Source organism: Xenopus laevis, chromosome 2L (assembly GCF_017654675.1).
Source record: "Xenopus laevis strain J_2021 chromosome 2L, Xenopus_laevis_v10.1, whole genome shotgun sequence".
NCBI lineage: Eukaryota > Metazoa > Chordata > Amphibia > Anura > Pipidae > Xenopus > Xenopus laevis.
In genome coordinates, this window is record NC_054373.1 from 114,263,121 (window position 1) to 114,279,441 (window position 16,321).

Here is a 16,321-nt window from a genome sequence, read left to right on the forward strand (position 1 = left end):
TGTTGATTTTGCAGTATCTGAATCGACAGACCATATGGGGGTCTTCCTTTTGGGGCCCCTATATGCCACGTGCTTGGGTACACCTATACATATAGGGCATCAAACTGTTCAGAGGACCCTAGGCTTTCATATTTGGGGTGATTTATCTTGATACCTAAAAGTATGTGGGAAATATGATGCTCCAGGTTGGAAATTTTGAGGTGATTTTTGGAAATGTCACCAAAATCACCAAATTTAGGAATGATTTGCGGCATTGTACTTTGGAGTACAAAGACATGCATACCCAATTTAGATTCGTGGGAATGTGTACTTTCCGAAAATATATGGTTTTCTTGGGTGAACTTACTTTTTTCTACTTTTGCCCCCCCAAAACGAGGTAAATGTGTTGATTTTGCAGTACCTGAAATGACAGACCATATGGGGGGGGTCTTCATTTCAGGGCCCCTATATGCCACGTGTTTGGGTACACCTATACATGTTTGGCATAAAACTGTTCAGAGGACCCTAGGCTTTCATATTTGGGGTGATTTGTCTTGATACCTAAAAGTATGTGGGTAATACGATGCTGCAGGGTGGAAATTTTGAGGTGATTTTTGGAAATGTCACCAAAATCCCCACATTTAGGAATGGTTTGTGGCTTGGTACTTTGGAGTAGAAAGACATGCATACCCAATTTGGATTCAGGGGAATGTGTACTTTACGAAAATATATGGTTTTCTGGGGTGAACGTACTTTTTTCTACCTTTGTCCCACCCCCCCCAAACAATGTAAATGTGTTGATTTTGCAGTATCTGAAATGACAGACCAAATGGGGGTCTTCCTTTTGGGGCCCCTGTCTGCCACGTGCTTGGGTACACCTATACATATTGGGCATCAAACTGTTCAGAGGACCCTAGGCTTTCATATTTGGGGTGATATCTCTTGATACCTAAAAGTATGTGGGTAATACGATGCTGCAGGGTAGAAATTTTGAGGTGATTTTTGGAAGTATCACCAAAATCACCAAATTTAGGAATGATTTGCGGCTTGGTACTTTGGAGTACAAACACATGCATACCCAATTTAGATTCATGGGAATGTGTACTTTCCGAAAATATATGGTTTTCTGGGGTGAACCCACTTTTTCCTACTTTTGACCCCCCCAAAACGATGTAAATGTGTTGATTTTGCAGTACCTGAAATGACAGACCATATGGGGGCCTTCCTTTTGGGGCCCCTGTATGCCACGTGCTTGGGTACACCTATACATATTGGGCATCAAACTGTTCAGAGGACCCTAGGCTTTCATATTTGGGGTGATATCTCTTGATACCTAAAAGTATGTGGGTAATACGATGCTGCAGGGTAGAAATTTTGAGGTGATTTTTGGAAATATCACCAAAATCACCAAATTTAGGAATGGTTTGCAGCTTTGTACTTTGGAGTACAAAGACATGCATACCCAATTTAGATTCGTGTGAATGTGTACTTTCCGAAAATATATGGTTTTCTGGGGTGAACTTACTTTTTTCTACTTTTGACCCCCCCAAAACGATGTAAATGTGTTGATTTTGCTGTACCTGAAATGACAGACCATATGGGGGTCTTCCTTTTGGGGCTCCTGTATGCCACATGCTTGGGTACACCTATACATATTGGGCATCAAACTGTTCAGAGGACCCTAGGCTTTCATATTTGGGGTGATTTTGCTTGATACCTAAAAGTATGTGGGTAATACAATGCTGCAGGGTAGAAATTTTGAGGTGATTTTTGGAAGTATCACCAAAATCACCAAATTTAGGAATGATTTGCGGCTTGGTACTTTGGAGTACAAACACATGCATACCCAATTTAGATTCATGGGAATGTGTACTTTCCGAAAATATATGGTTTTCTGGGGTGAACCCACTTTTTTCTACTTTTGACCCCCCCAAAACGATGTAAATGTGTTGATTTTGCAGTACCTGAAATGACAGACCATATGGGGGCCTTCCTTTTGGGGCCCCTGTATGCCACGTGCTTGGGTACACCTATACATATTGGGCATCAAACTGTTCAGAGGACCCTAGGCTTTCATATTTGGGGTGATTTCTCTTGATACCTAAAAGTATGTGGGTAATACAATGCTGCAGGGTAGAAATTTTGAGGTGATTTTTGGAAATGTCACCAAAATCACCAAATTTAGGAATGGTTTGCGGCTTGGTACTTTGTAGTACAAAGACATGCATACCCAATTTAGATTCGTGTGAATGTGTACTTTCTGAAAATATATGGTTTTCTGGGGTGAACTTACTTTTTTCTACTTTTGACCCCCCCAAAACGATGTAAATGTGTTGATTTTGCAGTACCTGAAATGACAGACCATATGGGGGCCTTCCTTTTGGGGCCCCTGTATGTCACGTGCTTGGGTACACCTATACATATTGGGCACCAAACTGTTCAGAGGACCCTAGGCTTTCATATTTGGGGTGATATCTCTTGATACCTAAAAGTATGTGGGTAATACGATGCTGCAGGGTAGAAATTTTGAGGTGATTTTTGGAAATATCACCAAAATCACCAAATTTAGGAATGGTTTGCAGCTTTGTACTTTGGAGTACAAAAACATGCATACCCAATTTAGATTCGTGGGAATGTGTACTTTCCGAAAATATATGGTTTTCTGGGGTGAACTTACTTTTTTCTACTTTTGACCCCCCCAAAACGATGTAAATGTGTTGATTTTGCTGTACCTGAAATGACAGACCATATGGGGGTCTTCCTTTTGGGGCCCCTGTATGCCACATGCTTGGGTACACCTATACATATTGGGCATCAAACTGTTCAGAGGACCCTAGGCTTTCATATTTGGGGTGATTTTGCTTGATACCTAAAAGTATGTGGGTAATACAATGCTGCAGGGTAGAAATTTTGAGGTGATTTTTGGAAGTATCACCAAAATCACCAAATTTAGGAATGATTTGCGGCTTGGTACTTTGGAGTACAAACACATGCATACCCAATTTAGATTCATGGGAATGTGTACTTTCCGAAAATATATGGTTTTCTGGGGTGAACTTACTTTTTTCTACTTTTGACCCCCCCAAAACGATGTAAATGTGTTGATTTTGCTGTACCTGAAATGACAGACCATATGGGGGTCTTCCTTTTGGGGCCCCTGTATGCCACGTGCTTGGGTACACCTATACATATTGGGCATCAAACTGTTCAGAGGACCCTAGGCTTTCATATTTGGGGTGATTTTGCTTGATACCTAAAAGTATGTGGGTAATACGATGCTGCAGGGTAGAAATTTTGAGGTGATTTTTGGAAATATCATCAAAATCACCAAATTTAGGAATGGTTTGCGGCTTTGTACTTTGGAGTACAAACACATGCATACCCAATTTAGATTCGTGGGAATGTGTACTTTCCGAAAATATATGGTTTTCTGGGGTGAACCCACTTTTTTCTACTTTTGACCCCCCCAAAACGATGTATATGTGTTGATTTTGCAGTACCTGAAATGACAGACCATATGGGGGTCTTCCTTTTGGGGCCCCTGTATGCCACGTGCTTGGGTACACCTATACATATTGGGCATCAAACTGTTCAGAGGACCCTAGGCTTTCATATTTGGGGTGATTTCTCTTGATACCTAAAAGTATGTGGGTAATACGATGCTGCAGGGTAGAAATTTCGAGGTGATTTTTGGAAATGTCGCCAAAATCACCAAATTTAGGAATCGTTTGCGGCTTGGTACTTTGTAGTACAAACACATGCATACCCAATTTAGATTCGTGGGAATGTGTACTTTCCGAAAATATATGGTTTTCTGGGATGAACTTATTTTTTTTACTTTTACCCCACCCCAAAACGATGCAAATGTGTTGATTTTGCAGTATCTGGAATTACAGAACTGATAGCTCAAATGAGGTGTCTACATTTTAGGGCCCCTATATGTCACGTGCTTGGGTACACCTATACATATTTCGCATCAAACTGTTCAGTGGACCCCAGGCTTTCATATTTGGGGTGTTGTACATTGATACCTAATGATGTGTGGGAGATACGATTCTGTAGATTGGAAGCTTTGAGGTCATTTTTCAAAAAATTCACCAATTTCTATAAAACATTATAACTTTAGGAAACAATTGCAACTTGGTAGTTTGGAGTACAACGATATGTTTACCCATTTTTGATTCACCAGAATCTGTTCTTTCTAATAATGGGTAGTTTTCTAGGGTAAACCTACTGTTAGTGGAATGTTTGGCCTTGAAATCAGAAGTATGCCGTTTGGGGAGCGGTGCTTTGGACATTTGCTAGTGTACTGCTTTTAGATTTTGATCTATACAAGTGAGAAATCTCCATAAAACTATATATATTTGGTATTGCCGCGTTCAGGAGACATAGACCTTTCCAAATCAGCTGTGTTCTCATACATAAAGTAAATAATGTTTCTGATATATGTGATTGTTCTTTGTGAAACATGATTTTTTTCATTTTATTGGACACTTAGAAGCCTATATTTTTTTACAGAAGTAGAATTACACCAAAATTCTTGCATATTTTCAAAGTTCAGGTTGTCCTGAAAAAAACAATATATTGTTTTCCTGGGTAAACTAAAAGACCGCCCCAGGAAGGGGCCTAAAAGTGAAAGAGTGCAAAATATCTAAAAACTGCTTGGCAGTAGATGTTCGCATCTAGGACAAAACGGCTGGCAGGGAAAGGGTTAAAAGCATACCTGGCATTTCAGAAAGGCTTCTCGTTTATTATTATTATTATTTCTGGATCTGTGTATACACAACCCTATCAAGTACACTGTGGGTCATTTAGTTAGGTTATTATGCTTAGACTGAATGTTGCAAGCAGGAGTTATGTAATGTATAGCACTTAATATGCAGAAAACAGGCCTCGCTGCAAACCTGAGATATTTTTATTGTGGTATGCACAGTTTGTTTAGATTCACAGTGTCTCTTGGTGCAGCATAGCAAACAATTTAGAAAACCAAATTCATACCCATTGTTGTCTGTAGTTTCGAGTAAGCTGTTGGGCTTGTGTGCAGCTGCTCTCCCATAAAAACACATGCTCCCAATGAGCTGCCTTGATTAGACATTGCTTCCAGAAACAGTTTGGAACTCGGCAGCGAGTGTTCAAAATGAGATGTCATTTTACGGCATGTCAGGATAATTATGGACCAAATTGGGTCTGAATGCTTTTGTAATATTATTGTGTTACAGTACAATATGATATTTTTCTTGTAATTTACCTAATCATTGTCTTCCTAGAACTGAATCTGTATCATTTCTGCTTTATCATTATATGAAATAATACAATTTGCTTAGATTTAAAAGATATGTGGAGGAAAACGTCTGGGACATGACAGGGTTACAAAGTTTTGGGCTGGTGGAAAAAGGATTAATTTCCCTTTTCATTTACAAGTAAATAAGTGGCAGTTTAGTGCAGAGCTGCTCATGCAGATAAAAGTGATGAGGCCTCACCTGGAGGCTGTTCCCTGTGTTAAAGAAGGAGAAGCATGGCTTTTTCCTAGATTTGATAGAAGGAGAGACACTACTCTGCCCAGAGGCTGCTGAAGAGCTCAGTGGAGCACAGTCAAGTTCTAGGCTTAGGACAGGAGGTCCTAAATTATGAGCTGAGGACTGTAACTTCTGATCTGAACAGTGGAATAACTGCAGACAAACTGTGTTTTTTGTCAGGGTCCACCTTTTCTTTTTATGATAAGTTTTGTAACTCCAAGAAACCACAAACACATTACCTTGTATCTCTAAAACACATAAAAATGCAGATGAATCTGGTAGAAGAAATGTAACACTTCATGTCTTCCATAAGCAAGAGGTAATCTTGCAACTGTTGATGCCCTGTATCTTGTGGGTCTAAATGAAGAGCAAGCCAGGGAGAATCCAAGGGGTTACCCACATACTTTCCATAGCTCGCCCTCATACTGCTGCCAACCGGAGGCAGCACTGTATTCATGGGAGAAGCACAAGTATGGTTTTGGTCCGGTTGAACCTGGGCAGGGGGTGGGGTCGTGTTGCTGAGGGAGCAGATTATGCCATCAGGGGCAGGGCTTTGATGTGGCAATCGCTGATTGGCTGATCGCTGCATCAAACATAGGGAATCCTGCCCAGTTTTCCTAATTTGAAATTTTATCTGGGCAGCCCTTCAAAAAACTGGGCTATTCGGGTCAAAACTGAACAGGGGGCAACACTAAGGGGCAGATTCACTAAGGGTCGAATTTCGAAGTTAAAAATACTTCGAAATTCGACCCTCGAATTGAAATCCTTCGACTTCGAATATCGAAGTCGAAGGATTTAGCGCTAAACGTTCGTTCGAACGATTTTTCGTTCGATCGAACGATTAAATCCTTCGAATCGAACGATTCGAAGGATTTTAATCCAACGATCGAAGGAAAATCCTTCGATCAAAAAAAGTTTAGCAAGCCTATGGGCACCTTCCCCATAGGCTAACATTTTCTTCGGTAGGTTTTATCTGCCGAAGTAGGGGGTCGAAGTTTTTTTTAAAGGGAAAGTACTTCGACTATCGAATGGTCGAATAGTCGAACGATTTTTCGTTCGATTCATTCGATTTCGTTCGAATTCGAACGAATTTAACCAATTCGATGGTCGAAGTACCCAAAAAATACTTCGAAATTCGAATTTTTTTCATTCGAATCCTTCACTCGAGCTTAGTGAATCGGCCCCTAAGTATATGTCCTGTGAGTGCCAAGTGCAAACTGCACAAAACAGGGTGGATTGCACACATTTTTTGCACCCGGCTCTGCAGGTACTAAGTGAGGCCTCAAATTTAAAAAAAACTATGGATTTAGTGTACAGTATAGTAGTTATATTGGCAAGCAACCTGTGATTAACCTGCATGCATAGATTAGAAAAAGGGCAATATTTCAGTATATTACAAGGGAAATTCACATATTGATGTATGGCTTTTTCATTTTCCTGAGGTCCCACTCCCCCAAATGGACAAATGGGAACCACAACAATGTAACTTAGGTTCTCTATTGTGGGTGAATTCTTCCTCTCCTGAAAGGGCAGTTGCAAGTACTTGTTAACTGGATTTTATTTTATTTTTTCATGGAATATGTTTTTTTCTATGTCTTACAGGGAATCAAACAGACTCTTGTTATCCAGAAGTACAAGAATGGAGGCAACGTTTATGTTTTCCAGGCAGCATTGAACTGGGGTCTCCTGGGCACAAAGGGGCTGCAATGTGAAGGGTCCTCCTTTGCAACCTCAGGGTCCCCCATCCTGGTGTCAGTTCCCCCCCTTCCTCCCGCGCAGTACTGCGCTGCATACGTTATTATACCTTCTTCCTGCTCCTTAACCAGTGAGGCTGTTAATTGGCAGGGGAGCACTGGCTGTATACACCAGGACCGAGTTTGTGTCGAAGGGGCACATGAAACCCAGGGCCCAACGGGTTTTCCCAGTCTCCTGATAGCCCAGTCTGACCCTGTTTCCAGTATAAATAACACTTTAATAAATGTACACACACACACACACACATATATATATATATATATATATATATATATATATATATATATATATATATATATATATATATTCCACGCAGTCTCGCATGAAACAATAAAACTTACTTGGTGGAGATATATATATATATATATATATATATATATATATATATATATACTGTATAACAAACAAGGGAAAGTTGTGCTCACTACCCTTCCCAGCTATAGTCAGGTGATCCCACTGGTGTCTAATAAAAGGGCAGCCAAGTTTGGGAGTTTTTCTTTGAAAGCAGCAAGTAAGTTGCAGGTAAAACTAGTCCCTTTTGTAAAATGTATAATTAAGCAATAGAATTCTTAATGAATCAGATGAAAATTGAGCATAGGACTGGCCAGATTTGGGATGACTTTGACGTAGTTGGCCAGCTTAAATATATTGCAATATATGGACAAACAAAGGGTAAGGCATTTTTCAGTAGCAGTATGCACAAAATGTCTCAAATATATTGATAATGGGTTCAGTGCAGAGGACTCTTGTATGTATATATATATATATATATATATATATATATATATATATATATATATATATATATATATATATATATATATATATATTCCAGTAAATGGACCCACACTCTTTCATTTTGGTGAAATAAATCAATGTGCTTTATTCACAAATTCATCTCCAACGTTTCAGTCCTCTCTGGGACCTTTTTCAAGGAGAGGACCGAAACGTTGGAGATGAATTTGTGAATAAAGCACATTGATTTATTTCACCAAAATGAAAGAGTGCGGGTCCATTTACTGGAATATATCATAAAGCCTTGACCAACGCACCACCATCGACAATCTAAATCCGGGAGGAGTGCGTTCACTGGACTGACATTATATATATATATATATATATATATATATCTATACACAAACATCAATATTTTGTGCGTTATATCGAAGTTATAGTTAAACTGAAACCCACTGTGATGTGTCTTTAGTACATAAAAATGTGTATCAACTGGGCTTTTCCTTTTAGAAAGTTTAAGCTATTAATTAAGTTAGAAGAACAAACAAGTTTTTTAGCATATGTTGATATATTGGTGTGCGGATAAACACTTTTTGATTATTATTGACAGAAACCGATCCAATGACCAACTAGTATACACTTTGACTCTTTGAGCCATTCTCAAGTTTGATAAATTTTGACAGATGTTGTAACAAGGTATTTCCCGCCAGTGTGTTAACAAAAGGCATATTCCACTGTGTATTTTTATGCTTTGAGAAAGGCCTCGGAGAGGCCAAAACGTCAGCTTGTAGCTTTTATTAAATAAAAAAAGTTTATTTTTAGTCCTGAGAGTGATGTTTGTATGAATATTTACTGAATCTGCACCCAGGCAATTTATTGAACTTTTTCGAGAGTGCTGGTATTCTCTTGGATTATATATATATATATATATATATATATATATATATATATATATATATATATATATATATATATATATGTATGTATTTTTTAGTAAACACTCTGTAATGCAATCATTCCTTTTGCAATCTGACACAGTACTTGCCTTTCATTTTCACCCAACCTAGCCGTCACAGACAAAGATTTTTTTAAAATTATATTTCAAAACTTACAGCAGATAAAAAAACAATTCCCTTGCTCTAAAGTGAAGCACAGTTGTATTGCTGATATTAAATATCTTACTGTAGTGGAACAACCTAGGCACTGCTAATCTACAAAAGATGGGTTTCAAGCAGATAAACCATTTCATTTCTTGTAGACTATTTTATATGACCATGTGTGTTTTTCAGTAAGACTGCTTTATGGTAGCACAGTTAGAGGAGCCATGGGTATGAGTGGCCATATCCATACACCAAAGACAGAACTCCAAGGGTACATTTTTACTGGGGCTATTTAAGAAAATATGTCAGCCCTATAGACTTTTAAAAGCTAGGTAAGTGCCAAAATGGGCTCTCTTGATACAATCTAAATATTTCAACATTTAATGAATAGGCTCACATAGGATTCTCAGTATTTTGTTTATCCAATTCCAAACCTTTTCATTACAATGTAATAATCTATGTTGTACCTTTTGTGGTAACAGTTTGATAATACCTGTACTTTCATTGATATTTTAACCACTGAACCAATTTTGAGCAGAACAATATTAATAGAAGGCTAATGGACTTTTGGGGGATCTCTGTGCATGGATAATATTTTACACAGAGAATAATGTGCCATGGTTTGCAAAATATTAGGATATCATAAGTCACAGAAGTGTTCCATGACCACATAAAGGCACAAAGCTAAAGGTTGAGTGCTTTTCAAAATAAATCTGTCAAACTGTCTCTTGGAGTAATTAGAGGTACTCGCAACCACCAAGAGTATAGTAAGGAGTCAGAAAAAGACATTTGCCACTTTAATGTAGATGTTGTGCTACCATGTGACAAAGCCTTTCTCTCTCAATGTTAATGGTCTGTATGAAAGGCTCTAAGCCTCTGAAGTTTGCTAATCATGAGGCAAGACAAATACAACACCTCTAAGGAGAGAGAACCAAGATGAGAGAATGAGACCTAAGAGAACTATATTGATTGAATGCATCAATAGGTCAAATCCCAAAGTGTTTATAAAAATGCAACTGAGATGCAATATGAGTAGCTGCATAGATACATGGTGGTTTAGGTGTTTATATTTTTCTTAACCAAAGCCGCAGTTCTATATATAGCGAAAGCTAATTAGTCTTACAGACAAGTGCCTCTTTGTGGCAGCAGGTTTCAGATTTGATCCTTTATAATATATAGATCTACAAATGAAACCACCTGAAATGTAGCTATTCCAATGAACAATGATGTGCAGAACAAATACTGACACAGAAAATGCAAACTGAATTGATTAGAAGGGAGTTAAATCCCTGTGGCTGTAGTCAAAATTATCTCTGCATTTGTAAGTGGCTAGTGGGGCTCTCTCATCTCCCCATCTAAACATAGATGGGCTCTAATTTAGGGCTGTAATAGGATTATGTGTTAGGATATAGGGCTGCTGTCCACTTCCCATGGGGTACAGCCCTGTGCCTGATACAGACCCAACTTATATACATGAACCAATGAAAACCTAACAAACAGAGGAAGCTACACTGTTCGGTTGCTTTTTGTTAACCATTTGAGCAGCTGGCATACTTCTCATTCAATATTATGTTAAGGGGAATTTTTATTCACCATGACAGCCCATGTCCCCCTGTTCCTACGGGGTGGATCACATATCGCCTCAGGATGCTGCATAAAAGTGTGCAATGAGCTTAAAAGAACCACTCAGTTGCACCACAGGTAGTAACTCACATCAGAATAGGGGGTGTTGCAATTTACCAGTCATAAAACTAAAGCTCTTGACCAAACAAAGCATAGATTAACTTTTTTTCTGAACCCCTAGTGCTGCAGCATAGAAAATAAGCTCTTAGGATTTTCTCTTTTTATGTAAACTGATTTGTATTCTCTGTCTAATGCAGATGAAATAGGAATGATTGTTGATTGTATTTTAATTCAAGCACTGTTTGACAAAAATGCAATTCTGCAACTGACCCCTGAGTTCAGGAGTTTGCAATTCTTTATGCTTGGTCTGTACTGGCTACACAAGTGGACAAATGTTCTCCTTCCCTTATTATGCTTTTTTTGTTCTCTGGTTCTCTACTTTTTATATAATGTAGCAAAAATCTGTTCAACTTCAGTTCTGTTAAAGCGCTGGCTTCTGCTATCTTGTAGCAAGAGTCAGAACCGGCAAAGCATACTGATTCCAGTTGCAATTACATTTGCAAATACATTTAAAACCACTGACCTTTTTTATTACATACTGAAAAGTTGCTTAGAATTGAATTTTCTTTTATTATGTAGTTATGAAATCAGTTTTGGTAGATTTCCTATATAAAAATCTATCACATATTTTTGCGAAACATAGGCAAGATATTTCTGGCTTCATTTAAATATACACTATACAGCAACCTACTCACCTACTCACATTGGAGAGAATTTGCTCCTTTTCTTTTATTACCTTAATTATGACTCCCTGTTATATATAACTTACAAAATCTTTCTGCTACATTTCCAACCCTGTACTGTTGGGCTTCTCAAGAAATCTCAACTCTCCAGTCTTCATATGTTTCTGATTATCCTCTCCATTCCTCCCAGAGTCTTGGTCTTTTCCCAACACCCTCATGCTCCTTCGTAAACATTTCTGTCTTGCTGCTATTTATCTCTGGAATTACTGTACATAATTGAATTCCTCCATAAAAAAACTCACCCTCAGCCTCATCAAAACTAAAATCAAATCCTACCTCTTAGGGACACTAGTACAGTATCTTATTTCATCTTTGCCCTGATGTGCCAATATTCCAACCACTGTGATAACAGCATTTTCTACTCTCCTATTTGTGCCTTTAAGTCTTAGATTGCAAGCTCTGTGTCATGAAATCTCTGCCACTCTGTATAATTATATATCTTGAGTACTTTTGGACTTTTACTGTGAATAAAGACATACCTACATACATCAGCATCACAGGAGCAGATTCTGTCTATCAAGCTACATAAAACACTGACATACTAAGCATGATCACAGCTGCAAGGCATAACAGAATGGTTTCAGCTGTTGGTTTCCTGTCCTGCATTTACTTTCCCGCAAGTAAAGCCTTACTGCTGACATTTTATAAAAAGCAATATTAATGTAACTGTAATTCATGCAAGGAATGTTTCCACTTACCAGGAGAAGAGGCAGAAATAAAGCAAATGATGTGAGAGGAGCTTTATACGATGCAAGTTCTCCCCAGCCAGTTATGCGCACTTAATGGCAGTTTTATGGGTGTCAGGACCTTAGAGAATGAAGTCAGTTCTCCTATTCAGCCTCATTGTTGTGTGTGTGTATGCTCCAGCTCCAGTGCCTGACAATTACACAAGTGCAACTTGCATCTCGCTCAGTTAAAAGCGTGTGGGACTGGGCTGCCCACTATGCTATATTTCAAGCCTGAACGAGCAACACAGTGTTACTTCCTTATGTGCTGATTGGATGGAAAAGCGTGACCATAACTAATACTGATACACTCCCTCCTCCTCCCCCTCTTCTTCTGCCTCAGCTCAGGTCCTGCTCCTGGATTCGGGAACACTATGAACTGGTGATGATTGCAAATCAACTGCAACCTTGTCACAAATGAAAATACTCTAGAAGGGCAATTTCTTTCCTGCTTGCTTTCTTTCTTTTTATTTCTTTTCCTTTCCTTCCTTTTTCAGGTTTATAAAAAATCCCCTCCCCTTCTTTGATATTTCAGTTCCCATGGAGTTGGTCTAGCTGTAACTTGACATTTCTGAGATTGACCAGAAGAGAAAGAGCAGTAATTGCACCAAGGTCATGTGATGGGCTGAGTGTGTTTGTTCCTTTGAAAATCATTTCCATAGAAAAGTAGCAATAGTATATTAATATAGGCATAGATTCAGAAATTTGCATATAATTTCGTTTTTCTTTGTAATAATAAAACAATACCTTGTACTTGATGTTAACTAAGCTGCATGAATCTGTATTTTTGGCAAAACAATCCTATTCCTTTCAAGTTTAAATGTTTTGTAGCAAACTTTTCACCAAATTACAGAAATATCCCTTATCTGGAAACAAAGCATTCCATATTTTAGTATACCTTTAATACACTAGTATTATATACTATTGGGTCCAATACCTTTTATTTATTTTATACTTGCAGTAGGGGTGTTGCTGTCATGAGGTGGTAAATTGTAAAGAACTGGTACTTATTCCTCCGTGATTTGATTTAAGTATCGCCGCACCTTGCTTCCATCCAAAGCCAGTAATAGTGGTTCAAAAGTAATAGGTGTCGATACAAAACAGCGCAGAGGTTCTGCTGCAAAAGTGCCTTTATTAACACGACATGTTTCGAGCACCAAGGCTCTTTATCAAGTGTGATAAATTGCTGTCATGAGGTGAGCAGTCCCAGATTTCCCTTTGTGCGGCCCCTAGGCCCAGTGCCGGGCCACGCTGGGCAGGTGCTGCACTCGCGTGCACACAAAGCGCGAAAAATGCATAGAGTCGGCAGAGAAGGGAACCGGACTTGGGGTAGGCCGTCTGGTAGGTAGGTGTCTGGCGCCCTCCCAGCTTTGCGCCCTAGGCACGTGCCTACTCTGCCTACTCCTAGTTCCGGCCCTGCCTAACTTGAAGGGATTTTTTACCTGTGACAGTAAGGACATTATCTACTGTATAAAGTGTCCATGTGGATTGTTGTATGTGGGCCAAACCAGTAGACCTATCAAATTGCGGCTTAATGAGCATAAGTCAGTTATAAGGAATTATCGCCCTCCAACCGCTGCAGTCCAGCACAAGAAAAATAATGACAAAGAAAAAGATAGGACAAAATATAAAAAGGAAACTTTATTGGCAGCCCATTTTTACAACCATGGGCATCAGATTTCTCAGGTTCGGTGGCAAATTCTGGAGAAAGTAATGGCAAAACAAGGTATGGATAGAAAAAAAGTGTTACTACAAAAGGAATGTTTCTGGATCTGGAAGCTTCAGTCCAGACACCCTAGAGGGTTAAATGAAGAGTTCAATATGTCGTGCTTCTTGCATTAATCCTTTTATACTTCTCTTACAGATAATTCAGAAATTCGAATTTGTCACAGGGTCAGTTACAGCTACTCACTTCCTTTCCCCTGCGTAGGGTAAGATAGTTTTTCTACGTAACAAGTTTGTTTAATATATTGCAACATTTGTTACTATGTTTTGGTCAATATGTATCGAGTATTAATGTTCATCAGGTACAAGAGGTCTCTTTGTTCTTTTTCTTTTTTCCTCTGGATTTGGGACATTCAGTAAATGTTGGACACTATGAGGATGTTCTCTGGACAATATGGGACCTGGATTTTGAACATTTATTTTGATATTTTTTTAAAAAATGTTCACGTTTTTTCTACACTTTTTCCACTTGATTTTAACTTTTTATGGTGGATGTTGGTTTCACTTATTACTGTGATAACATATTTATTGTAACAAACGAATTTTAAATACTTTTATCCTATTATATTTGTTACGATGGGGTTAATGATTGGTACACGCCTCCAATTAATTATGTCAATTAGCTACACTAGAGGTGGTGTTTAATAGTTTTGTTCACAATCGGTTTGTATGCTTGACAAAGGGGATCACCCTGAAACGTTGCATCACGCAAATAAAAATATAGCAAGGGTTATCCCTGCTTGCAACTAAAGACCTATGTGCCGGTGGAATTATTCGTTCTGGAAGTTTGTGGGTTTCCGAAGCCCTCTCGGCCGGATTTGGAGAGCCAGGGTGTGCAAGCTGGTAACTATATCTGTTGCCGGCCCTGCCAAGGCCACATGGTCCTAGCGCCTGCCCGACTTGAGCACCCCCCCCCCCCACTGTGAGTGATTGCACATGCGCCACAGCACTGGTGAGATGCGCGTTCCCAGTGCCTTAGGATGCAGCTGGGCGAAATGCTGCCCCTGAAATCTTGCCACCCTAGGCCTGGGCCTTTGTGTCACCACAATTCAGGGCCTGAGGATGAGTAGAGAAACTTGAGATAGTTACAAGGGACAGCAATAAGACACTCCTGGTAACTTTATTAGCCAAACTTCTGTTTTTTAAGTTGGAATTTGGGCTCTTTTAGTGCGAACAGCTCAACTGTGCTCTCTGCACTAGCAATGTGGGCAGACTTGGCCAGCAGGACACCAGGAAAAACCACAGACCTGCAACATGCCTGAGACCACCATGCTTCATGTCTTCCCCATGACCCTGGGGGTGTGCCACAGGAGAGGGTGGCTCATGGGGGGGGCCCTGATGTGTAAGTCAGGTGGGCCCTAGCCTGGCCCCAGTCTGATGCTGAATGCAACCCTTGACATGCTGCTTCAGGGCTTTAAAAGTAAGTGCAGAGGAGTGGGGCACAGCACTGGCTAGCCCACCTTAGGCCAGATAATCCCTGACTGCAGTTTTTATTGATTTGCCTGGCAATATATAAGCTTTAGTAAAGCACTGGGAGTTTTGAAAGCTGAATGTATCTACAAAAACCCTGCAATGTAATTTGTTATTTGCAAACTGCAAATTCTCATTCAGTTTACTTTGGCTTCTATGCTGCCCTGTTATATGAAGTATTTATACAGTATACAAGCAAACAGATTTTTCTGAGCATGATGTTAGGGCTAATTGTTTCTTTCAAGTAGTTTCTTTTTTATGTTAAAGGACCAGTAACATAAAAAGAAATTAAAAAAGTTAGTTTGTACTTAAGGAAAAAAAACACCAAGTCAAATTTAATTTTAAATTTGCAAAGTCTTTATTAAGAAATAACTTACAGATTCTCCGCTTGCGCTCCTCTTCAGAAACGGGGACGATCCTATAGAAGGCAGGGAGGAGAAATCGAGTGCTGCGTGATGGAACGTCGCCCTGTCGCCGTTTCTGAAAAGCAGCGCAAGCGGAGAATCGGTTAGTTATTTCTTAATAGAGACTTTGTGAATTTAAACTTAAATGTGTCTTTGTGTTTTTTTTTCGTTACGGAGAAGCTATTTTTTTTTTTAAATTTTTTATGTTACTGGTCCTTTAATTCATCTAAGATACAGGTATGGGACTTGTTATCCAGAATGCTCGGGACCTGGGGTTTTCCGGATAATGGATCTTTCCGTAATTTGGGTCTTCATGCCTTAAGTCTACTAGAAATCCATTTAAACATTAAATAAACCCAATAGGCTGGTTTTGCTTCCAATAAGGATTAATTATATCTTAGTTTGGATCAAGTACAAGCTACTGTTTTATTATTACAGAGAAAAAGGAAGAAATCATTTTTGAAAATTTGGATTATTTGGATAAAA

The 16,321-nt window shown here is 39.0% G+C and overlaps 1 protein-coding gene across 1 annotated transcript in view; it reads right to left on the minus strand.

The window, feature by feature from the left end:
* The window catches only part of tmtops2.L (tmtops2 L homeolog), a 101,273-nt gene extending 88,740 nt beyond the window's left edge, over positions 1-12,533 (minus strand). The window contains exon 1 of the mRNA XM_018247055.2: positions 12,210-12,533. The gene's annotated coding sequence lies outside the window, so the exon portion shown is untranslated. The remainder of the gene's footprint in view (positions 1-12,209) is intronic.
* Between the last annotated feature and the right edge of the window lie 3,788 nt (positions 12,534-16,321).